Raw genomic sequence first — 27155 nt, 5'->3', positions numbered from 1 at the left:
TTGCTTGATTTATGGTGTTTAACGGCTCTCGCTCATCCCCTCCATCCTTAACAGCTCTATCGTCACCGTCGTAACCCTCATTACAGCTGCCGCCAGCACCTCCATTATCATCACCCTCATCACCGTCGTCACTGTTGTCACCATCTTGGGGCCTTGGCTGCTTCGGTTTTGTACCTGGATTGTAGAAAGAATGTCATAATAACACAGATTAACATTTCATTGTTATGTTAAAAAGCTAAAACAGCTGCTTTTCAAGAACGAATGAGAATAGTTTTAAAACATTTTTTTTTACGTTTATAAGAAAAAAACATTTTAGATATGGCTCATTAACTGTAACTTACATCTGTATATCCTGGTACTGGCAATGGATATTAGAACACCGATAACCATCCCAACAAGACCGCTTAGTAAGGCCCATTTCACAATGCTGCAGTGGTCCGTTGTTGTTTTATCTGGAGAGAAGTTAAACTGAAAGGTTGGCAAATATACAAAACATGTTTTATTTTTATGTAAATTATTTATTGAAGACATTTTCTGCCTCAACATAAAAACCCTTTCTCTTTAAAGTGAAGAAAGAATGAAGAAAGAAAATTATATGTACCCCTGTTTACTAATTTACAATAAAACCTTTTACTTTTCTTCCATCCAATCCAATGGTAGTCTTATCTTCCACGTCTCTTTGGTTTTGCTTTCTATTTTTAGGCACTAGAGATAGTTTTAGCTGAGCCGCTTTTTCTGCACATCGTTTTACTTTTTCCCCTCTTTAACCATCGTCCTAATCAAAGTAAGGTGTTCTTGTCAGGTTTTGAGATTTCCTTTGTGAGTTTCCTGTCAGGATGTGAAATCTTTGACTTTGTTTTGGGTTTTTTTGTTTTGTTTACGTTAGCTAGAGGTTTCTCATTTTTGGTTTGTATTCATGTTTGGTTATTGTTTCTGTTTTCCTGACTGTTCTGGTTTCCTTCTCTCTCCCAGTGTGTTCTCCTCTCACCCTTGTTTTTGTCTTCTAGTTATTTCTTACTCGACTTTAGTTCCTTTTCCATTCTTTGACCCTCTTAGCTTTGTATATCTTTATTTTCTAGTCCCTCCTTTTATAGGTTAGCCTTAATTGTTTACTTTTATTCCAGTCCTCGTTTCCTCTGCTCCATTCTCAGTTTCTTCCTTTAGGGTTGGTTTAGGTTTGTTTACTTTGTAATCAGGGTTTCCTCCAGTTTCTCTGTTACCTTTTAGTTCTTGGTTATTATAGATGTCTTACTTACTTTGTCCATGCTCTGTCTTTGTTTCTGTTTCACCTGCCTCCCTGTCACACCTGTTCTTAGTTTCCTTGATTACCTGCCTTTGTCTCCCTCTGTATATTAGTTGTTTTTGTTCCATTGTGCTTTCTTGGTTCCTCATTCACGCTCGCTACCCTCGACCTTGCCTTGTGCCTGCAGTGTCAGTAAGTTGTTTAGGATTCCTGCTCTGTAATGTACCTGCAGTGATTATACGTTCTGGCTCTTCAAATAAAGTTGAGCATTTATTTAAGATGCTGCATCCAAGCCCTTGTCTGCACTTTGGTCCACACCAAAACCACACTGTGACATTTCCAAAATGCAATTTAACTTTTTACATTCTGTATTTTACATTCTGTTTATTAATTTACAGCTTGTTCTACTTTCTACTTTTTATGTTTAAAATATGTACTTCAAATGTGAGCACAGTGAGGCCCAGGGGCCATTTGAAGCACTTTTGCATGAGAGGATTTTCACAAGTTTTTGAAAAGCGTATTTCTATTTCTGGATTAGCAGCATGTACTGGACAATGTCATATGTCAAACTTATGTGACAGAATATTACATTCAAATCTTTGGTGATTAGCAAGACACACTCAAGGAGTGGTTCTGCAGGTGGGGACCACAGACCACTTCTCAGTACCTCTGCTTTCTGGCTGATGTTTTGGTCATTTTTGAATATTGGTGGTGCTTTCACACTCGTGGTAGCATGAGACAGACTCTACAACCCACACAAGTGGCTCAGGTAGTGCAGCTCATCCAGGATGGCACATCAATGCGAGCTGTGGCAAGAAGGTTTGCTGTGTCTGTCAGCGTAGTGTCCAGAGCCTGGAGGCGCTACCAGGAGACAGGCCAGTACACCAGGAGACGTGGAGGAGGTCGTAGGAGGGCAACAACCCAGCAGCAGGACCGCTACCTCTGCCTCTGTGCAAGGAGGAACAGGAGGAGCACTGCCAGAGCCCTGCAAAATGACCTCCAGCAGGCCACAAATGTGCATGTGTCTGCACAAACGGTTAGAAACCGACTCCATGAAGATGGTATGAGGGCCCGACGTCCACAAATGGGGGTTGTGCTCACAGCCCAACAGCAGGATTGGCAAATTCGCCACTGGCGCCCTGTGCTCTTCACATATTAATACAGGTTAAGACTGAGCACATGTGACAGACGTGACAGAATCTGGAGACACCGTGGAGAGCGATCTGCTGCCTGCAACATCCTTCAGCCTGACCGGTTTGGCAGTGGGTCAATAATGGGCTGGCTGCTCCAGAACCTCAATTTTGTTGGTCTGGAACCAAGATGATGCTCAGGTGTGTTTGGGTCGTTGTCTTGTTGAAACAATCATTTGAAGAGTGTTTTTGGGATTTACGTTGTGAGTTTCCAAAATGAATTTTTACTTTTTACATTCTTTAATTTACATTCTATAGTAAACATTCTGCTTATTAATGTACAACTCGTCCTACTTTCTGTGTACTTTCTATGTTTAAAATAAGTACTTCAAGGGTGTGCAAAGTGCAGCCCGGGGGCCATTTGAAGATCTTGGAATTACTTTGTGTGTCTCCCGACTGCAATTCAGGAATGGTACTAATTTGGCCCGCCAGCACATGCTGTTAATGCAGGTCTTCTAGCCTTTTAAAGCAAGATTTTTTTCAGAGACAAATCAAAGATGTTAGATGCAACACAAAGTTTTTGTCTTTTAATAAACTTTTCAATTTAATTTCATAGGACTTTCATAGGACTTTCAGTGGCATACTCAACACCAGACTTGGTGGGCATCCATTTATGAACTTGTCTAAATCTTTTTTCTTTTTGTAAAGAGTGACCCATACACCATTCTTGTTGCTGAATGTTGACCTAATTTCTCTTCTGAGGCAACACAATGGAAAACAGCTGAACCCAACAATTTAGGAAACTATGATTTTTTTTTTCCAATAGGGCAAATGTGTAAGACACTTTTAATGTTTTGGAGCTACAATTATTTACGGATCCCTAAAACTTTGTTGTTATTGTTGAGGTAGGTAAAAAAAAGAAAAATCATAAAAAACAAAAACCTAAATTCTTGTTTTTAATAGCTCCCTCATCATCGTCGTCACCATCGTCACCATCGTCAACGTCATCATCGTCGTCACCATCATCACCATCGTCAACGTCATCACCGTCTTGGGGCCATGGCTGCTTCGGTTTATTACCTGTAATGTAGAACAAAGGACAATGAATTTTTGTGTCCCATGGGTACTTTCAACTTGCCGATTGTGGCATGTGTTGCAAATCATTTGATGAAAGTACTTTTTAGTTAAAATGTCATGGCACTTTTTGTTTATGTTGTTACTTATTTTCTTCACTTACCAACAACTAGGTCGACAAAATATTCTTTCTCCTCGTTCGGTATGCAGCATCTGTATCTTCCATTGTCAGAGTGTCTCACATCAGAGAGCTTCAAGGAAATATCTCCATTTTTCAGTTTGTCAGGGAACATTGATGTTCTTCCTTTGTAGGCCTCATTCTGGTCAGCTGTATCATTTTTGCTGCCATCAAGACTCACAAACACAATTCTAGGTTTCAGGTCAGGTCTGCCCCACTCCACCGTCATCTGAGAAGCATCTTTAGGAGGTTCCAGGACACAGGGCAGAACAACGTCCTCACCAACAATTGCTTTAACTGACTGAGATGAGTCCATCTCATGTGACTGACCTGAAAATGGCCAAAGATGTTAAATAATGAACAGTTTACCTTTTTGCTGTCCTACAGAGTAAATAAAAACCTATGTAGACTATTGTGGCAAATTTACCACAAACCAACACACTTCAGTGGCCTTATGTATACCACTAATGCCTGTTGATGTATATTCCACACATACCAAGGATTGTTTGGGAAGGACTTTGCCGCCACCTGGTGCCACCTAGTAATTCCCAATAATGGCTAACTTGCATAGTAAATACCTCAGTTTTAACCTGTTTTATATACTGTGTTGAAATGAAAAATCTGTATGTAATATATAATCTTTTTGGCAGCAAAAACACTAATATAATAATAATAATAATACTATAATAATAATATAACAATATACACTAATACATAGTTTTATAGAAGTAATTACATCAGTCAATAGGGGTCTGATGGCAAAGACATTAAAGTAATTTTTTTTTCTACATATTACATCCTAGACATACAGACCCAGCCTCTGTATCATTGTATTCAGAGCCTCAACTCTGATTGAGGAAAATGGGTTTTATAAATGTTGATACATTAAAAACCTGCTCTATTGCCTGATATATTTTAAAGCTACAGTTTGTGTTAGCTGTCAAATTTCCATCATCCAATAACAAAAAAATTTACCAAGAGTGTGTAAAAAAAGTGTATATTGATTGCAAGACTAATAGTGTGTACTAGGAGTGTGATATCTCCAACTTATGTGACAAAATAAAACATTATACTAAGTTAAAAAGACTCCATGAGAAAACTGTCTTAATGTCATAAACATTTACCTCCACATAAACAGAATAAATCTCAACTTGTGTATAAAAGGTGATGGATCAGATTAAGCGCAGCCCACAGACCCCTTATGATGACTACCATAAATGGAAACAGTGTTATCTCGCCCGGACGCGGGTCACCGGGGACCCACTGGGGCCAGGCGTGGAGGTGGGGGCACGCTGGCAAGCGCCTAGTGGCCACAGCCCAAAGAGGAAACATGGGTCCCCTTCCTATTTGCTCACCACCCGTGGGAGGGGCCAAAGGGGTCGGGTGCAATGTGATATGGGTGGCGGCCGAAGGCGGGGACCGTAGCGGTCTGATCCTCAGCTGCAGTCGCTGGCTCTTGGGACATGGAAGGTTGCCTCTCTGGTGGGGAAGGAGCCTGAGTTTGTGTGAGAGGTAGAGAGGTTCCAACTAGAAATTGTCAGGCTGACCACAACGCACAGCTCTGGCTCTGGAACCAGTCTCCTTGAGACGGGTTGGACACTCTTCCACTCTGCTGTTGCCCTTGGTGAGAGGTAAGCTGGGGTGGGCATACTTGTTGCCCCCCATCTTGGTGCCTCTACGATGGGGTTCACCCCGGTGAAAGAGAGGATAGCCTGCCTCCGCTTACGGGTCAGGGGACGAATTCTGACTGTTGTTTGCACTTATGCACCAAACCGCAGTTCAGACTACCCACCCTTTTTATAGTCTTTGGAGGGGGTGTTGGAGAGCGCCCCTCCGGGGGATTCCCTTGTTCTGCTGGGGGACTTCAAAGCTCATGTTGGCAATGAAATTGAGAGCTGGAGGGGTGTGGTTGGGAGAAATGGCCCTCCCGTTCTGAACCCAAGTGGTGTTTTGTTATTGGACTTCTGTGTTCAACATGAATTATCCATAAGTAACACCATGTTCAAGGATAAGGGTATCCATATGTGCTCTTCGCACCAGGACACCCTAGGCCGCAGTTTGATGATTGACTCTGTTGAAGTGTCAGCTGATTTTTGGCAGAGTCTCCTGTGAGGCGGAGCATCAACTCCCACCTTTGGGAGAGCTTCAAACACATTCCAGGGGTGGTGGGGGACATTGAGTCCGAGTGGGCCATGCTGGGATGGTTGCTGAGGAAAATAAAATTGGGTGGTTTTTGTCCTGGCCGTGAAACACTGGACCAGCTCTAAACACTCAGCAGGGCCCTGGATGGTGCATGGGAGTTCGCCCAACCAGTCTACATGTGCTTTGTGGACTTGGAGAAGGCCTTCAACAATGTCCCTCGGGGAATCCTTTGATACGGGCTGTTATGTCCCTGTATGACCGGTGACAGAGCTTGGTCTGCATTACCGGCAGTAAATCAGACTCGTTTCCGTTGAGGGTTAGTATCCGGCAAAGTTGCCCTTTGTCACCGATTCTGTTCATAACTTTTATGGACAAAAGTTCTAGGCACAGCCAAGGTGTTGAGGGGATCCGTTTTTTTTGGCCTTAGGATTACGTCTCTGCTTTTTGTGGATGATGTGGTCTTGTTGATTTAATTCGCTCATGATCTACAGCTCTCACTGGAGCAGTTCGCAGCCGACTGTGAAGCGGCCGGGATGAGAACCGGTGCCTCCAAGTCTGAGGCCATGGTCTTGAGTCGGAAAAGGGTAGAGTGCCTTCTTTGGGTCGGGGGGGAAGTCCTGCCTCAATTGGAGGAGTTCCGAGTATCTTGGGGCCTTGTTCACAAATGAGGGAAAAATGGAGCGGGAGATTGATAGACGGATTGGTGCTGCGTTAGCAGTGATGAGGCGCTGTATTGGTCTGTTGTGGTGAAGAGAGAGCTGAGTCAAGTTGAGCGAAGCTCTCAATGTACTGGTTAATCTACATTCCTACCCTCATCTATGGTCATGAGCTTTGGGTCATGACCGAAAGAACGAGATCATGGATACAAGTGGTTGAAATGAGCTTCCTCCACAGGGTGTCTGGGCTCTCCCTTTGAGATAGGGTGAGAAGCTCGGTCATCCGGGAGGGACTCAGAGTAGAGCCGCTGCTTCTCCATGTCAAGAGGAGCCAGTTGAGGTGGCTCGGGCATCTGGTTAGGATGCCTCCTAGACGCTTCCCTGGTGAGGTGTTCCGGGCACCTCCCACCGGGAGGAGGATCAGGGAAAGACCTAGGACAGGCTAGAGGCTGGCCAGGGAACGCCTTGAGATTCCCCCGAAAGAGTTGGCCCAAGTAGCTGGGGTGAGGAAAGTCTGTGTCTCTCTGCTTAGGCTGCTGCCCCCGCGACCCGACCCCAGATAAGCAAAGGACGATGGATGGATGGATGGATGTGTATAAAAAAAGAGAATCCCCCGCCGCCTAGAATTTTCCAGTTCAAATTTACATTGTATACATACAGTGCCAATGCAAAAGTATTCGGCCCCCTTGAACTTTTCAACCTCTAGCCACATTTCAGGCTTCAAACATAAAGATATAAAATTCAAATTTTTTGTGAAGAATCAACAACAAGTGGGACAAAATTGTGAAGTGGAATGAAATTTATTGGATGTGTCAAACGTTTTTAACAAATAAAAAACTGAAAAGTGGGGCGTGCAATATTATTCAGCCCCTTTACTTTCAGTGCAGCAAACTCACTCCAGAAGTTCAGTAAGGATCTCTGACTGATCCAATGTTGTCCCAAATGACTGATGATGATAAATAGAATCCACCTGTGTGTAATCAAGTCTCCCTATAAATGCACATGCTCTGTGATAGTCTCAGGGTTCTGTTCAAAGCACAGAGAGCATCATGAAGACCAAGGAACACACCAGGCAGGTCCGAGATACTGTTGTGGAGAAGTTTAAAGCCCGAATTGGATACAAAAAGATTTCCCAAGCTTTAAACATCCCAAGGAGCACTGTGCAAGCAATCATATTGAAATGGAAGGAGTATCAGACCACTGCAAATCTACCAAGACCCGACCGTCCCTCTGAACTTTCATCTCGAAAAAGGAGAAGACTGATCAGAGATGCAGCCAAGAGGCCCATGATCACTCTGGATGAACTGCAGAGATCTACAGCTGAGGTGGGAGAGTCTGTCCATAGGACAACAATCAGTCGTACACTGCACAAATCTGGCCTTTATGGAAGAGTGGCAAGAAGAAAGCCATTTCTCAAAGATATCCATAAAAAGTCTCGTTTAATGTTTGCCACCTGGGAGACACACCAAATATGTGGAAGAAGGTGCTCTGGTCAGATGAAACCAAAATCGAACTGTTTGACCACAATGCAAAACGATATGTTTGGCGTAAAAGCAACACAACTCATCACCCTGAACAAACCATCACCACTGTCAAACATGGTGGTGGCAGCATCATGGTCTGGGTCTGCTATTTGTCAGCAGGGACAGGGAAGATGGTCAAAATTGTTGGGAAGATGAATGGGGCCAAATACAGGACCATTCTGGAAGACAACCTGTTGGAGTCTGCAAGAGACCTGAGACTGGGACGGAGATTTATCTTTCAACAAGACGATGATCCAAAGCATAAAGCCAAATCTACAATGGAATGGTTCACAAATAAACTTATCCAGGTGTTGTAATGGCCAAGTCAAAGTCCAGACCTAAATCCAATTGAGAATCTGTGGAAAGAGCTGAAGACTGCTGTTCACGAACGCTCTCCATCCAACCTCACTGAGCTTGAGCTGTTTTACAAGGAAGAATGGGCAAGAATATCAGTCTCTTGGTGCAAAACTGATAGAGACATACCCCAAGCGACTTGCAGCTGTAATTGCAGCAAAGGGTGGCGCTACAAAGTATTAATGCAAGGGGGCCGAATAATATGGCACGCCCCACTTTTCGTTTTTTTTATTGTTAAACAAGTTTGACACATCCAATAAATTTCATTCCACTTCACGATTGTGTCCCTCTTGTTGTTGATTCTTCACAAAATTATTGAATTTTATATCTTTATGTTTGAAGCCTGAAATGTGGCAAGAGGTTGAAAAGTTCAAGGGGGCCGAATACTTTCGCAAGGCACTGTATTTTAAGTTTAGTCTAAACAGGATAAAAAGCAGAATAGATACCTTTAAAACTCTAAAATAGTCCTTTACTATATCATTTAAGAATGAAATGTCAACCACTGTTCTTAGCCAGTTTTCTGAGCATAAACGTTATTGATCTTTGCCTTAATTCAAGAACTACTTCCTTGCCACATACTAAACAATTGTCCCATTTTTTAGGAACTGTGAAGACTCAGGGTACACACTGACAAACTGTTTTCAGCATATTTTAGTTTAATGACTAAAAGACTCATAGCTGTGTTATCTCAACTATTATAACACAACCAGTCCTGATGAAGACTCACAGGCTATGTAAAATAGTTTGTCAAACTAATTTAGGCCAGATGAACACTTCAAACTCCCATGAGAGCTATAGTTTGAAGGGTAAATAAATATACCAGTTAGTGGGTGTTATGCACCAATTTACTGTTTGCCAACCATCTATAAAAGCTTAAGAAAAAGAAGAGAAAGTGAAAGATGTAAACAAACATGGATGACAGTCGACTCACTGCTGCTGTTTTTAATGGCTATTTGCAACACCTGTTCACAACTGGGAGAATCATGGTCATGTTGTTTGTCTTTTGTGCCAACCAGCTGTGCTGACTGGTGCAGATTTCTCCCTTCTTGAATTCATGGGTAAACGACAACTAAATGTCTAATTGTGAGTCCTCAGCTGAAGACAGAAACATACTGACATAATAAATCTAATTGTATCCAGATGCTGGTAAATTTGTGTAAACGTTACCTTTACAGGTGCACATCAGAAGCAGAAGGACAATCACAGCCATAATGGACAGAAGGTTTACAGGTAACATCCTTCACATGTGAGACACCCTGCAGAGTTAACATTTACAGAGACCAGTTAATCTAACAGTCATGTTTTTGGAAGCCAGAGTACCTCGAGAGAACCCATCCATGCACGGGGAGAACATGCAAACTCCATGCAGAAAGACCCCCAGCCGGGAGTTGAACCCAAGCCCTTCTTGCTGCAAGGCAATAGTGCTACCAAATGCAACACTGTGCAGCCCGCTTTTATTGTCAGTCTACTAATATTAAAAATGAAAAGGGCAATTTTTTTAAACGCTAAATAAGAAAACATTGCATTAAGTAAAGACATATATGTAGACAACTTTTACTTTAAAAGGAAGGATTTAAAAAATGTTTTTATGCAGCTTATAGCACTTTTCGAACATCCTAAAATACTAAACCAAAGGCTTTATGTTTTTCCAATAAAACAATGTAAAATGCACACTAAATGTACAACAAAGAATGCAAAAATTAGAAAGGCTCAACGGTGTTCTAAAACCAACTTAAAATTCATGTGCAGGCTAAAGAAACAATAAAACATACATCATAAAACAAAAAAAATAGCATACAAACAATAAAAGGCAGATACATTTCACATATACTGATATTTCAATTTAGAGAAACAGTTTTAGGCACAGTTTTACAACCCAGAATCATCATCAGAACCTGAACAATGAAACGTGCTGCAAAGTCAGAGAACAAACATTGACATTACTGCAGCGATTTTAAAATAACTACAGCTAATACAATGAAACTGTGAGAAATAGTTTAAAAGCTTTCATTACATACCCGCTCTCCAGATATACAATTATGATTAAACAAGGTTCAAAGTAGATGACAGTAACATAAGTTGTTGGGTCAAAGTCCTTGAATGAATGATATACGTCAGTTCCTTTTATCTGTCATAAAATAAGGTGTGTGCATATTCGTCGGTTGTGACATTTACAGTGATTCATATCAGAGAACTAAAAGGTTTTCATTCTTTGGTAAAATACTTTCTATAAAAAAAACTGAAACCTACAACATTTTGTAAAATAAGATAAAAAGCTACAAGTTTGTTTTTAATGGTATTACAAACAATATTGTTGAATCTTTAGAGAACAGATTTATGTATTTAATTTTAGTTAGTAAATTAGAAAAAAGTTTGTAAAGAACCATTTTGTGGACAAATTGGGAAAGTCCGAAATAGAGCAGTAAGCATATATATTGTAACTGATGGTTATACCTTCACCCACCTTTAGTACGCATCCTTCATCTAGGTTATTAATGTACCCCTTTCGTAGAATATTTCATGCTTATTAGGTGAAGAGTTGTTGAACATGAACAGTTGGTTTTAAGAGGGACTTTTGGTTTAATAAACTTTCACATTGATAAGGAAACAGCATTTATGTTTATTTTGTCTAAGAGTGATTATCTGTCAAAGTAAGATCCGTGTTCTCCACCATTTGGTAAAATGGTTGATAACACATTGACAATTAGCATACTTTTGGTTAATAATCATCAATCATTGATGACAATTAATTTTTAGGTGCTGAGAGCTCAATAATAAATGAGATTGTATCTCTGATTTCTATTCGTTAGAAAGATTGTTGGGTAGAATTTATTACTTTTGAATTATGATTCTAATTATAATTTTGATAAATATTTAAAATCAAAAATCATAAAACGTTGTCTATGTTCAGAAGCTCCAATTTCCACTGGGATTGTAACAGTCCTTAATAATGACTCTGCCATAACAGCTCTTCCTCTGTGTTATTTCAGTGACTGAAGTTACTTTTTCTTTTTGTCTCTTTCTGACTTGTGTTCTGCCAGTTCTACAAGTCGACTTTTCTGGTGGTCCAGTTCATTTTTCACTTCATTTAGGGTGGTAATGACTGGCTCTCACTCACCTACTCTTTCCTCCTTTTCTTGTTTCATCAACTGCTTCGACTTGTTGACTAAAGAACATAATAACACAGATATCAAGTTCAATGCAGTGTTTTAAAATGCTTGTTGCTGCGAATCTACTTAAAATACTAGATTTTGTAGGAGTAAAATAAAATAAATACACACCTTCTATGTAAGTCTGGCAAATATATATATTTTTATTATAATTAATATGTTTTAAACCTATCAAATAAGTTTAAGTTAAGTCTGTATGTCAAGAAAACAGCAATGGATGGCACAACACCAATACCAATCCCTAGGGCACCACCTATTAGGGCCCATTTCGCACTGTTGCAGCGGTACATTTTAGGTGTGGTATTATCTGGAGAAGAGTCAAACTGAAAGGTTGGCAAAATATACAAAAGAGTATCTTTAAATAAATAATGAAGTGAAAATATTTTTTTGCTTAATAAAGCAATTCCTTCCTTTTAAAATGTAGAAGAAAAAAAATTCCACCTCATAACTAATTCATAATAAAACCCTTTTCTTAAAAAACAATGAAACAGACCCTCAATAAGGCAGTTATTGCTTTATACCTCTTGTTTTTACAGGCATAACCCTCAGTGCAGCAGGGGAATACATTGCAAATAGTATTTGTACATGAACTTTATTGACATCCTATTCTTAATCTATAAGGTCCAATTTGTTGATGGACTCATCAATGCCAGCAATAACAACCTTTACTTCTCTGTAAAGATCTTCCACAAGGTTTAGGACTGTGTTCAGATGAGAAAATTAGTCAGATGAGAAAACCAGAATTGCAGCCTCTGCTCTAATTCATTCAAAATATGTTCAAGAGGGTTGAAGGCAGGTCTCTGTGGAGGCTAGTGAAGTTTCTCCACACAAAACGTACCATAGATTTTCATGGTACTTTTTCATGGAAGTGATTGGAACACCAGAATTCATTGATTTGGTGGTGTGACCCAATACTTGTGGCAATATATATGTACATATATATATATAAACAATCTCTACAGAGTCAGCAAAGCAAAGCAGCGGTGGTAAACTGTTTCACAGTTTAGGGTCTGCAGTCTGAAAGGCCCTTGTCCCCCTTGGTTTTTCAGCCTTGTATGATGGGCATCTGGACCAGGATATTTTAATTGATGTCCCAATGGAGAGCATGTTGAGTGTTGCTGCACCGCTGTCACTAAATCTGCTGAAATAAGAACACAACTTCATTTAAAATCAGTAACTTCCAGATAATACTGAGTGAAGTTTTATTGATCAGAGCAAATCCTGTCTGATCAAACAATAAATTAATTATTTATCCAAAAAAGATAGTTTACCTCCCCATGTGTGGATGAGTAGAAGGATGAAAACATTCCCAAGTGGCAGGGATCCACTTAAGGACGTAACTGTTGATGTGAATAAGAGTTGATTGATTTGATTTAGGTGCATAATATTCTGAAAGAAAAAAAAAAAAAAAAAACTTCAAACAAGAATTTAAAAATATTTTCTTTTTATTTGCCTGCCTTTTCAGGTTCTGGTGTCACCTTTACAGTTATTTTCAGCTGTTCTTTGAATTTCTTTGTCTTCTGTGTCTCTGTGATGGTCTCTCGGTGAGTGAGAGAACATTGACCGTGTTCTGGTTTGTGGCTTCATCTTTTGCATAATAGTCTAAAAACAAAACTGAAAATAAAATAAGAAAGGTTAAAGCATATATTCACTACAGTAACTAAAATGATAATATATGTTGCAACCTGAGAGCTTAACAGAGTATTTTTCACTTTCTGAAAGGTTTATAAATACTGGCCATTATTTTGGGGGTTTATCAACATTTTAGAGTTTTAGTATAGTTATATATAAAATACATTTATGTATACAAATTATATTCCTCCTACAACAACAAATATTGAATAAATGTTCAATTTTAAAGCAATTCTATGGGAATAACATAATTAACATATAATACACAACAAATGCACAACAATTTAAGAGAAATTCATACCGGCTCTGCAAAGGTCAATTCCTGAGTAAACTGTAACATTGTCTGCTGGATCAAAGTTCAATGATTTGTACTTTAGTCTCTGTCTTCTGTTATAAACTAAGATGTCCACAATAGTTTGTCATTATCTTTACATAGTACTGTTTTATATGGTACCACCATATACAAGGTACACTGAATATAATTTCCTCATGACACCTAGAGAAACAAAATGTAAAGACTTGAAATTTAAAGATGAAAGTCATTTTCTCATACTATCACTTCACAATTAACTTTTTCGACATTTTGACCTCTAATAATGTATGCAGTTGCATTACCAGTCCAGTGGCAAACAAAATTACTTCCATTTTTTCTTTTATCCTATTTTTTTTTCTTTTATTTTTTTGGGGTTTGGATGTCTTTTTGTATTTCATTGTAGTCAAATACATAGTACTTGATTTAAAGGGAATAACTAAAATACAGATAAAAATAGTTTAATCGGATTTTGATAGACCGTTTTCACTGCTCTGAGCAGAGGCGGTTCTACATTGAATTACTCCCCGGGCGAGACCCCCTCCGACTGACACTAACTCCCCCAACACACAAAACAAAATGACTTATCAGAACTTAAATATGGAGTTTTGAAGAAAATTCAATCAGGGAGACTCAACCCCTCCTCTGCTCCGTCCAATGACTCCACCATGCGTCCCCGCTCCAGCCAATCAGCATCGAGTCCGCATTTCCACTTCAGCCAATCACCGTCCAAGACTCCGCTTTAAAGATCTTCACTCACGTACTTCCTCGCTCTTCAAGCTGAGCTGCGACCCTCCTCCCCATCTCCACCATTGGGCTTCCTAGCTCCTCCTGATTTCCCTATCTCCTATGGCCTCCACTCCACCACCAGTCGGATCCCAGGGGGGAAGACATTTCTAATTCTATTCATAAGTTGTTTATTCAAGCTCACTTCATTCTCAGCATTTGTGTCTTTCTGCGGGATCCGAGCGCCAAAGAAATAAATATTTGTAAATAAACTTCTCTAATTGCCACCTACAGGGGTTGGACAATGAAACTGAAACATCTGTCATTTTAGTGTGGGAGGTTTCATGGCTAAATTGGACCAGCCTGGTAGCCAGTCTTCATTGATTGCACATTGTACCAGTAAGAGCAGAGTGTGAAGGTTCAATTAGCAGGGTAAGAGCACAGTTTTGCTCAAAATATTGAAATGCACACAACATTATGGGTGACATACCAGAGTTCAAAAGAGGACAAATTGTTGGTGCACGTCTTGCTGGCGCATCTGTGACCAAGACAGCAAGTTTTGGTGATGTATCAAAAGCCACGGTATCCAGGGTAATGTCAGCATACCACCAAGAAGGATGAACCACATCCAACAGGATTAACTGTGGATGCAAGAGGAAGCTGTCTGAAAGGGATGTTTGGTGCTAACCCGGATTGTATCCAAAAATCATAAAACCACGGCTGCCCAAATCACAGCAGAATTAAATGTGCACCTCAGCTCTCCTGTTTCCACCAGAACTGTCGGGAGCTCAACAGGGTCAATATACACGGCTACTATAGCCAAACCTTTGGTAACTCATGCCAATGCCAAATGTCGGTTTCAATGGTGCAAGGAGAGCAAATCTTGGGCTGTGGACAATGTGACAATGTATTGTTCTCTGATGAGTCCACCTTTACTGTTTTCCCCACATCCGAGAGAGTTACGGTGTGGAGAAGTCCCAAAGAAGCGTACCACCCAGACTGTTGCATGCCCAGAGTGAAACATGGGGGTGTATCAGTGATGGTTTGGGCTGCCATATCATGGCATTCCCTTGGCCCAATACTTGTGCTAGATGGGCGCGTAGGACTACCGAACCATTCTTGAGGACCATGTGCATCCAAATAGTTCAAACACTGTATCCTGAAGGCAGTGCCATGTATCAGGATGACAATGCACCAATACACACAGAAAGACTGGTGAAAGATTGGTTTGATGAACATGAAAGTGAAGCTGAACATCTCCCATGGCCTGCACAGTCACCAGATCTAAATATTATTGAGCCACTTTGGGGTGTTTTGGAGGAGCGAGTCAGGAAACGTTTTCCTCCACCAGTATCACGTAGTGACCTGCCCACTATCCTGCAAGAAGAATGGCTTAAAATCCCTCTGACCACTGTGCAGGACTTGTATATGTCATTCCCAAGATGAATTGACGCTGTATTGGCCGCAAAATGAGGCCCTACACCATACTAATAAATTATTGTGGTCTAAAACCAGGTGTTTCAGTTTCATTGTCCAACCCCTGTATATATATATATATATATATATATATATATATATATATATATATATATTCTTGTGAGCCGAGATGAATGTAATATTCTGTCGCATAAGTTAGACATATCATGACACATCCAGTACGCTGTTAATCCAGAAATAGAAATACACTTTTCAAAAACTTGTGAAAATCCTCGCATGCAAAAGTGCTTGAAATGGCCCCTGGGCCACATTGTGCTCACATTTGAAGTACATATTTTAAACATAAGAAGTAGAAAGTAGAACGAGCTGTAAATTAATAAACAGAATGTAAAATACAGAATGTAAAAGGTTAAATTACATTTTGGAAACTCACAAAGGAAATCTCAAAACCTGACCAGAACACCTTACTTTGATCAGAATCAGAATCAGAATCAGAAAAGCTTTATTGCCAAGTACGTTTTTGGACATACAAGGAATTTGTTTTGGCGTAGTCGGTGCAATACAATACAAATTAAACAGTATAAACATATCTACAATATAATATAAATATATGTGCACAGTTTTAAGTGAGTGAGAGTAAGTATAGAGCAGTATAAGATGCAAGAGCAATACAACAGTGCAGGTGATCATTGTGCAAGTATGGCAGTGCAAGTAAAGCAGGAGTCCAAGCTGAACGTTAATGTAACGCATAGAGTTACAGGTTACAGGTGTCCTGTCAGCAAAAAAGGGGGGGTGTGGGGGGAAAGGGAGAGTGTCAGGGTGGTTTCCGGGCTTTGTTAACCAGGCTGGTGGCAGATGGGAAAAAACTGTTCTTGTGGCGTGAGGTTTTGGTCCGGATGGACCGCAGCCTCCTGCCAGAGGGGAGAGTCTCAAAGAGTCTGTGACCAGGGTGGGAGGGATCAGCCAGAATCTTCCCTGCCCGTTTCAGGGTCCTGGAGGTGTACAGTTCCTGGAGCGACAGTAGACTGCAGCCAATCACCTTCTCAGCAGACCGAATGACACGCTGCAGCCTGCCCTTATCCTTGGCTGTAGCAGCGGCGTACCAGATGGTGATGGAGGAGGTGAGGATGGACTCAATGATGGCTGTGTAGAAGTGCACCATCATAGTCTTTGGCAGGTTGAATTTCTTCAGCTGCTGCAGGAAGAACATCCTCTGCTGGCCTTTCGTGATGAGGGAGCTGATGTTTGGTTCCCACTTGAGATCCTGGGAAATGATGGTTCCCAGGAAGCGGAAAGATTCCACAGTGTCAATTGTGGAGTCACAGAGGGTGATGGGGGCAGGTGGGGCTGGGTTCTGCCCGAAGTCCATAACCATCTCCGCTGTCTTTAGAGCGTTGAGCTCAAGGTTGTTCTGGCTGCACCAGTCCAACAGATGGTCCACCTCCCATCTATACGCGGACTCGTCACCATCAGAGATGAGTCCGATCAGGGTGGTGTTGTCCGCAAACTTCAGAAGCTTGACAGACTGGTGACTGGAGGTGCAGCTGTTGGTGTACAGGGAGAAGAGCAGAGGAGAGAGAACACAGCCTTGGGGGGAACCGGTGCTGATGGTCAGGGAGTTAGAGACGTGCTTCCCCAGCCGCACGCGCTGCTTCCTGTCAGACAGGAAGTCAGTGATCCACCTGCAGGTGGAGTCGGGCACACTCAGCTGGGAGAGCTTCTCCTGTAGCAGAGCTGGGACAATGGTGTTGAAGGCAGAGCTGAAATCCACAAACAGGATCCTGGCATAGGTTCCTGTGGAGTCCAGGTGCCGGAGGATGAAGTGAAGGGCTAGGTTGACTGCATCATCTACAGACCTGTTGGCTCTGTAGACAAACTGCAGGGGGTCCAGGAGGGGGTCGGTGATGTCTTTTAGGTGTGAGAGCACAAGGCGCTCAAAGGACTTCATCACCACAGAGGTCAGGGCGACGGGTCTGAAGTCATTAAGCCCTGTGGTCCTTGGCTTCTTGGGAACAGGGACGATGGTGGAGGACTTGAGGCAGGCTGGCACATGACATGTCTCCAGTGAGGTGTTAAAAATGTCTGTGAAGACTGGAGAGAGCTGATCAGCGCAGTGCTTCAGGCTGGCTGGTGAGACAGAATCTGGACCAGCAGCTTTCCGGGGGTTCTGTCTCCTGAAGAGTTTGTTGACGTCCCTCTCCTGGATGGAAAGAGCCGTCCTCGGCGTGGGTAGGGGGCTGGTGGGGGGGAACTTCAGGGTGGGGGTTGGAGATGCCAAGGCCCCTCTTGAGGTTGGGGAGGTGGGGGTGGTGGATTGTGGCTGCAGCTGTTGGGGGGGCGTCGTGGGGGATGGTTGCAGGACTGGAGTGGGGGGCTTTCGGCTTGTAGTTGGTGATTTGCTTGAGCCCTTTCCAGACAGATGCAGAGTTGTTGGCTGAGAACTGGTTTTGGAGCTTCTCAGAGTACAGTCGTTTGGCCTCTTTCACTGCCTTGCCAAACTTGTACTTTGCCTCTCTGTATATGTCTTTGTCCCCACTCCTGAAGGCCTCTTCCTTATCCAGTCTTAACCTACTGAGTTTAGCTGTGAACCAGGGTTTGTCGTTGTTGTAACTCACCCTGGTGCATGATGGTACACAGCTGTCCTCACAGAAGCTGATGTAGGAAGTCACAGCCTCTGTGTACTCGTCCAGACTGTTGGTATTAGTCCTGAACACATCCCAGTCTGTACAGCCTAAACACGCCTGGAGATTCTCCACAGCCTCACTGCTCCACTTCCTTGTTGTCCTCACTGATTAGGACGATAGTTAAAGAGGGGAAAAAGTATAACGATGTGCAGATAAAGCTGCTCAGCTAAAACTACCTCCTGTGCCTAAAAATAGAAAGCAAAACCAAAGAGATGTGGAAGATAAGACTACCATTGGATTAGATGGAAGAAAAGTAAAAGGTTTTATTGTAAATTAGTACAGGGGTACATTTAATTTTCTTTCTTCACTTTCAAGAGAAAGGGTTTTTATGTTGAGGCATAAAATGTCTTCAATAAATCATTTAGTCATGAGTGAAGCATGGGGGTGGATCAGTGATGGTTTGGGCTGCCATATCATGGCATTCCCTTGGCCCAATACTTTTGCTAGATGGGCGCGTCACTGCCAAGGACTACCGAACCATTCTTGAGGACCATGTGCATCCACTGGTTCAAACATTGTATCCTGAAGGCAGTGCCGTGTATCAGGATGACAATTGTTGTAATTATGAATCTGAGAATATTATTTAATATTTAATATTAATATTTTAATATTTTATCAAATAATATTCCGGTCTGTTAAGGGTTGTCCTGTGAATACCAGCCCAATAAGGCGATGGTATTAGGACAAAATAGAAAGGTGTGAGACGAACTCTGACATTATTGAACAGCATAAACTCTGCACATATATGGAATAAATTCCATAAAATTCCAATAAACCACAGAGAGGTTCTGTTTAGTTTTATAGATGCATTTTCTAAATGGATAGAACTATTTCCAACTAAACATCCAGATGCCTTAACTGTAGCAAAAGCACTGTGTAAAGATATCATTCCCAGATATGGGATTCCTGAGAAAATATATAGTGACAATGGAGCCCATTTTGTAAATCAAATAATAAAGAAAATAGGAATTATGTTTCACATAGATCTAAGAAACCATTGCGCTTACCACCCTCAAAGCACTGGATTAGTGGAAAGAATAAATGGGACTATAAAGAACCGCCTGGAAAAGTGTATTGAAGAGACAGGAAGACCATGGACACAGTGTCTAGATCTAGTAAAACTATATATAAACATTACAAGCACCTCAAGGTTAACACCCTATGAAACGTTATTTGGAAGACCATACAGATTACCACAGTTAAAAAATCAGTGGGAGTTAGATGAAAAAGCCAACCTAGCTGATTATATGAGGAGCATGTTAGAAAAACAACAGAAACAAAATCAAACTAATGAGGAATGTTCTATTTCCCAGCAGGAAAACCAACTACTGGAACCAGGAGAATGGGTGTTAATAAGGAGTGTAAAGAAGAAACATTGGTATTCACCTAAGTGGGAGGACCCATATTAGGTATTATTAACCACTCCTACAGTAGTAAAAATAGCTGAGAGATCAACCTGGATTCACCTTACACATTGTAAAAAGGTCATTTTGGTTGAAAGCTCCACCGGGGGAATTGATATACAGCCTGATAATAGGGTGGACCCAGACATTTAGAGGTTGGAGAGACCCGCAAGTCAGTGAAGAAAATTAAGACACTGGAACCACAAAATTTCAGCCAAAATGACTCTTAGATGGATTATCAATGCATTCCGTTGCTGGGTATTTATATTTTTCCTCATATTGATTTTCTTATTTTTCTGGTACCTCCGGGAATCAGTCAAGATAAAACAAAATGTAACAACACCTGCTATGAGTCATATGAAACAAGTAGCGCTAAACCAAGGAAGGCAAGATAACCCAACTATGTGCACTAAACAAACTTCTTATACTTATGGCATTCAAGTGTGCGTGAAATCTAATACCACAGCTGTAGTGCTGATCCCACTCATTAGCTTGACCAAACGAGGAAGGAAAGGACAGGATTATAGAAGTTATAAATGGTACTTAACTAATGACAGAAGAGACACCTCATGGTCCACGATGGTAGCTGATGAAGGAAACAATTGGACACCAAAGTGGGGCACCACTGCTTATGCTAGTCATCAAAATAAGTTCTTTAGACTCCATAAAGCTGATAATGCAATCCAGGTAACAATTTAACCTCACGCATAACTCTCTATTTCCTCCCGACTACATTTCATCAGGAGGAAAATGTTGGGGTTTTCTCCTGTTATAACTCCGGTTATTGATGGTAGAGCAAGCGGCTAACATGACTAAAAGAGATTGTGTTGTGTGTATGGGTCCCAGGCCTTTGTTACAAGTAATTCCAGCTGTGATACCACAACCCTGTGTGATGGGAGTAATAAATCAAACTAATCCTAATGAAATGTGTCAGCACTGGGATTCTGTTTTTCCTCTAAACACAGCAGATAAGAATAAACCAATATTCCATAAACGGGTCAACACTGGAAACTACACATGTATAAATATGACAGAGAGAGGCAATAAATTGGGAAATCTCACGGCAGTATGGTGTAGTGTAATTGTACAAGTAAATAAGTATTTTAAACCAGTCTCTAGAGGAGACATTTGGTGGTGGTGTGGTGACAACAGGTTATTTGATCATTACATTTGAAGGTAATCACCTTCAAATGTAATGGGACTCTGTGCTCTAGTTACTTTATTGTTATCAGTTTCAGTATATCCTATGTCAGTAGATGAGGTAACATGTGGACTATCTAGTGTAATACCACATGACTGGCGTAATAGAAAACGCAGAGCAGCAGCTTGGCAGACTGAGGGAGACCCTACATACATCGATGCTATAGATGAAGATAAATTAATTGATCAAGTAGCTGCAAGATTTGAATCAAGTATCTGTTGGTGGAGTACGATGAACAAAAACGTAGACAGGATCAACTATATCCACTACAATGTGCAAAAACTAGGAAATTGGACACAAAGCAGGTTTGAAGCTGTCCATGACCAATTGGCTTCAATTTCCCTGATGGCATTCCAGAATAGAATTGCTTTGGACATGTTTTTAGCTGAAAAAGGAGGAGTTTTTGCCATTTTTGGAGAAAAATGCTGCACATTCATACCTAACAACACTGCTGCTGATGGCAGCCTAACTAAAGCCATAGAAGGTTTGAGATCTCTAAATGGCAAAATGAAGGAGCATTCTGGAGTAGACACCTCGATGTGGGACTCCTGGCTGGATGTATTTGGGAAGTATAAAGTTTTAGTATCATCAGTAATAATTTCCTTTGCAGTGTTTGCTGCAATTTTGACATTGTGTGGATGTTGTTGTATTCCCTGCCTTCGTTCTCTTCTTAACCATCTCATCACCACAGCTATTTCTCCCATGGAAGACATAGTTACCCAACTCTATCGATTACTTAAACATCAGGATGATGAAGATGATGAGGATGCGACTGACCGCATTTCGGACCTGTATCCACATCCATTTCTATATGATTCTGTGATTTAAATGTCAGTAAGTGCCTCTAAGTGTAATTATATTTGTGCTCATGAAAAATGATCTTACAGTTAAAAATCCAAAAGAAGTGGCTGTTTAAGTGATATGAGAATATGAGCAAATATAAGATGAACAGGGGGGAAATGTTGGAATAATTGTATATAGTTTTTGTCTTATATTTTTCCTTTCATCTTATATATTTTCCTTTTCTTTAACTTGACTATTTGATCTTTATAACCTTTCATGCAGTATGTGCGAGTAAGGATGTGATGAGTTTGTTTGCAGGCAAGGATCAAAGGTGGAGCTGGGAAGGAAGCAGTCACAGATGAGGATGTCATAAAGATGGTGGCTGTTTGTGCTGAACAAAGGACACAATGATCTTAAGATGGGGGAGATTGTGGAAGTGTGTTGTTACAAGATAATGGTGTATATGACCTGTTTACATTGCAACTAGGGAACCCCCAAAGATAATAAAAAGAGAGGTGCGGACAGATGGTTTTGAGAGCGGTAGGAGATTTGTAACTGAAAGCACATCTCGGTCCGTTCTCCACGCAGCGAGTAAAATTACTAATTCTTTGTCTTTCTCTTCTTTTTGTGATGTTATAAGTATTTTAGGTTGTTTGAACCTGACATTATTGTTTGTTCTAACAAGTACCTGATTTTCCCTGCTTCCTTTTAGTACCTGTGAGGTGTGGGCGTGTCCACTTATCCGGAACCGTGTTATAACCTGGATCACTTACCTACTGTTTGACCTTGGATCTCCTTCATTTTTGGCTGTCTGGTTTGGCTCCCTAAGACCCCTGGACTCCCGGATTCCCAACCTCCCCTGTAACCTCCGTGAACTGTCTACCTCCCCGGAACCCAGTAAGCAAGAGACTTGTTACACAGTTTCTAAAAGACCTTCCCGAAGTAACCTCTCTCTCTCTCCCCAGAGAAGCCAAGAAGCCTTTGTGCCCTCCCGTGGTTGACTGACCTGAGAAAGACCTGAACTTATTTTTTGTGCTGTGAAAATAAACCCTTTTCTTATGAACTATTTTGCTCCTGAGTGAGGTTTTGCATGTGGGTCAGACATTTACCTAAAGCGATGACAGTTTGTTTGAACTAAGGAATTAGGTCTATTCTTTTCTCACTGAGAAAAAATCTTCTCATGCCTATTACTATACCGATATGAAGTTCACAGCTAAACTACCTTTGTGACATCTTTTCACTAATGAACCAGCAGAACATTTTCCCAGGGAAAAATTGCATATTTTTTGATGCAGACAAAGTTCAAGCTTACATGAACAAGCTTGTTTTGTGGACTAGGGGCCAGAGAAAAGAGGATAGACATGTCTCCACTTTTGTCTGGCGTTTTGGGAGCCTCTCCTTAGGTGAAAATTAGTGAAACGGTCTCTCAGCACCTGTCACAACTGGCACAGAAATTCGATGAATACTTTCCTGAGGATCCCAGAGAGGGACACGTTTGGATTTTGGACCCCTTTTCTGTAGATCCCACTTAAAATTATGTTGCTTTGCTTTACATCTTGAATCCCAGCTTTTGGAAGTTTCCACCAACAGCACTTTAAAGTTGCAGTGGGAGAAACTGGACCTGGGCTGTTTCTGGATTGCTGTCTCAAAGGAGTATCCATATCTAGCACTGAGGGCTGTGAAACAACTCCTCCCATCCACAACCAAATACCTGTATGAATAAAGATTCTCCATTGTGGCCACAACAAAGACCAAAGACAGAGCTACACTGGAGGCTACTCTGAGAGTGAATCTTTCCCCCATTGCACCTAGAATGTATCTTATTGTGCCTGAGAGGCAAGCCGGGTGGACCCCGCCTGTAGACTGCTGGAGATAGGCACCAGCTCCCCCGCAACCCACTATGGAATAAGCGGTAGAAAATGACTGACTTTATTATTCATTTTATGAGTTTCATTTTATTTGACAAGGTTTTTGCTTGATAAATTGTAAGTGGACTTGATTAGGATGAATATAAATCTAACCACAAGTGAGGCTGGTTAGGTAAATCATTAAATTCCTAATACCTAAATAGGCCCTGTGCCAATTTGTACTGGAAAAGTTGGGTCCCAATGTGAAGAAGGGTAAAAACCCCTGATATAGCACACTGGTATAATTAAGGATGGACATACTTATTTCCAGTACTGTTTAAACAACTAAAGTGTTTTCAACAGCGATCCGTAAATAATTGTGTTTGTGGATGCGGAAATGAGTTGACGGTACAAACCATGCTTCAGGGACAGATCGGGTAGTGACAGCTACTCTTGTTGTACTCCTCCTGCTGGACATTCTCCGGAACTCATACTGGACAGTTAGATATTCTACTCCTCCAATCACAGAGCTGATCAGCCAATATAAACTATCCACAACTGTCATTGAGGGCGGCTGTGAATTTAACTGAGCAGCTCGCCCTTGTGACACTTTGGTTGTGTTTACACTTGTTGAGCTTCATGTTTAAGTCAAACTTAAAAATGTTTCCTTTTAATTTTGTTTTTCTTTTGAAATTGACTTGTCTGATGTTAGGCTGAAATGTGTCTGAGTTTTTAACTGAGATTCTTTGTCCATATTGAATGTGTAATCTCATTTTGTTGTTTTGCTGGTGGCCCATAAACCCTTGCAATCTTGAGTTTTCTTTTTTCTCGTTTTGATGGTTGAAGCAACTTGTTACCTTTGTCCATTCCTATTTAAATTGAAGCATTACTTGCTGCATTACTTTTGACGATGCTGACAACCCCCTTTTCTGTCTTTTTAATTCAACTCATTCAATAAATCTTAAGTTTTTAACAAAACGCATTCATCTGGTTTAATTTTACATCCCTTCTTTCTCCCGGCCGAGCTGGGTTGTAACACCCACTGATAGGAAGTCACGGTAACATGGATAATCATATCACCTCACATCTCTAAAGGCGCGACTCCGCACGTTTTTTGTTGCGTTTCAATAGACTTGCTTCTGCCCCGTGGAAGGGAACACCTCCTGGAGGTGGGGCTTTAAAGCATTATGTGTCATGCTGCATAACCTCAACCGAAACAAGTGGTGGCCGTAACGCCACAATACATTGTTTGCCAACCGCCAATATAACTACAAAGAAGTGAAGAAGAAGACCAAAACACAAGAAGAGAGGACAGAGCTCTGTCCATGCTGTTGCTGTTTATTAGGTGGATTGTGATTCTTCTGATTCCTTTTCTAATCTGCCTAGTCCTGGGTTTTATTCAGTTTAAATGGTTACACACTCTTTATTAGTTGTGGACGGTCAACGGAGGCTGCAAGACACTGGGTGGACACATTAAATAATGCTGTTAAAAAGAGGTGCTAATTTTTTGAGGAACCTAGCTAAACAGTTCTTTAACTGTGTCTGGTTTTCCATGTAATCTGTCATGTGTTCACTGATGGTTGCTTTCTTTGAAAGTTCACGTAATATACAGCATCACTGCAATGATTGAAACTGTTACATGACGGTGTCTTTAGTTGAACTTATAGAGAAAATATCTAAATGAAAACTTCACCTATTGTCAAAGCCGCACATAAGTGGTGCGCAGGTGCTCATGCGCTGTAAAAAAAAAAGGCGTACCATACGAAATGTCATAACGCTCATTTGTGTATGTAAGATATGGGGAGGGATAGATGCGTATTATGTACTGCAGGATAGGCCCTATGAGTCACTGTTTTAGAACGTTGTCAAAATGTCAAAGAAGCAAGTTCTATTAAGCAATTACTTTGGTGTTCCTCCACCTCCAAACAAATGCCAGACTGAGTCTGAACCACAAAAGAAGCATGTGTTTTCAGAAAAGTGGTTCGGGAAGGTCAGCTGGCTTCAAATGAATGATGAACGCACAGAGATGTGGTGCAGAGTATGTTGTGAAAATCCAACTCTGGTGGACAAAAACAACGCCTTTTATACAGGGACTAAAAACTTCAGTCATCCAGCTTTTGATGAGCATGCCAATAGCAGGACACCAGAAGAAAGTTCAAGCAATTAATAATGAAAACAGACCTGGTCTGGACCAGAGGCCCAGTGGTCCACTCAACAAATGGAAAGACAAACTTAATGAAGAACAGCATCAAGCACTGAGTAATATTTTCCTTTTGGCTTCTCACAAAGCGAAACATGGACGTTCTATGCATTCATATGAGGAAGATATTCCGCTTCTGAGGAGGCTTGGAGTTAACGTTGGGAATGCGTATCATTCTGAAGAAGGGGGAAGCAATATCATCCGCTGGAGCCGCTGTTAACATTGGAACGTACAATGGACTTGTTCCCAAAGTACGTCAGATGGTGGACATCAGGGATTCCCTTGTGAATATTCTGTGCACCGCCCACACCCTGGAGAACTACGCCAAATCAGCTGATCGCGCAGTCCCATACTGTGTGTTATTCAATCAATCCACTGTCAACTTGCTAAGATTTTACTTAAAGAAAGGGCATGCAAAACAAATTGTGCAACTAAAGAAGGACATAGCCATTGTCAAATTAGGATATATATATATGATTTTATATACAATATCAGATGGTCTGCATGGAGAAAGGAGACTGAAAATATGGAGAATGTTACCAGCCATCCAGACTCAAGTACCAACAAGTGATGACCTGAGCCTGAAACACATCTGTACATCAGTGTTATTGTTGTTTCCGAGCCAACGTTCTTGATATTGGAAACATTTTACAACTCACCTACCTCAGGTTTCAGCAAGATAATCTAATTATTGGTGAAAGCAAAGATGAGCTCACGGTTGCTGTTGGACAGTTGACTTTACTGATAGAGAGTGAGGGCAAGTACAGGAAAGAAACTTGGACATGTACTGATGCTGACAAGGACAAGACTTATGTATTGAGATCTCTGATTCATGTCACATATAGTGCCGACAGGACCATGTCTGAAGCCAAATATAAATAAGTAGGTACGGTACTTAGAAAACAGTAATGGAAATGCTTGCAAAGCAAGCTGAGTGGAGCCGAATTGGGCCAAATCGAGCCAGTGGAAAAGGGGCATTAGACAGAAACTTGAAATATGAACCAAAATTAGTATATCTCACCCTCTGAAATTAGGCTAGGACTCGTTGAATTCCAGCCGTGGCGATCAAAGGTCCTCCATTCCCAAACACCTATGCAAGGTTTGGGGCTGGAGTTCTACCTGCAGGATAACTAGTCTGCATCCTCAATGACCACTCAAGGAATCCCTCTTCTGACACCAAGTTTGTGGTGGAAATCAAACCTTTAGAATCAGAATCAGAAAAGCTTTATTGCCAAGTACGTTTTTGGACATACAAGGAATTTGTTTCGGCGTAGTCGGTGCAATACAATACAAATTAAACAGTATAAACATATCTACAATATAATATAAATATATGTGCACAGTTTTAAGTGAGTGAGAGTAAATGTACATCAATATAGGATGTGAGAGCAGTACAACAGTGCAGATGATCATTGTGCAAGTATGGCAGTGCAAGTAAGGCAGAAGTCCAAGCTGAGTGTTA

This window comes from Girardinichthys multiradiatus, chromosome 14 (assembly GCF_021462225.1).
Source record: "Girardinichthys multiradiatus isolate DD_20200921_A chromosome 14, DD_fGirMul_XY1, whole genome shotgun sequence".
NCBI classification, from domain to species: Eukaryota; Metazoa; Chordata; class Actinopteri; order Cyprinodontiformes; family Goodeidae; genus Girardinichthys; species Girardinichthys multiradiatus.
Note: the sequence above shows the minus strand (reverse complement) of the source record.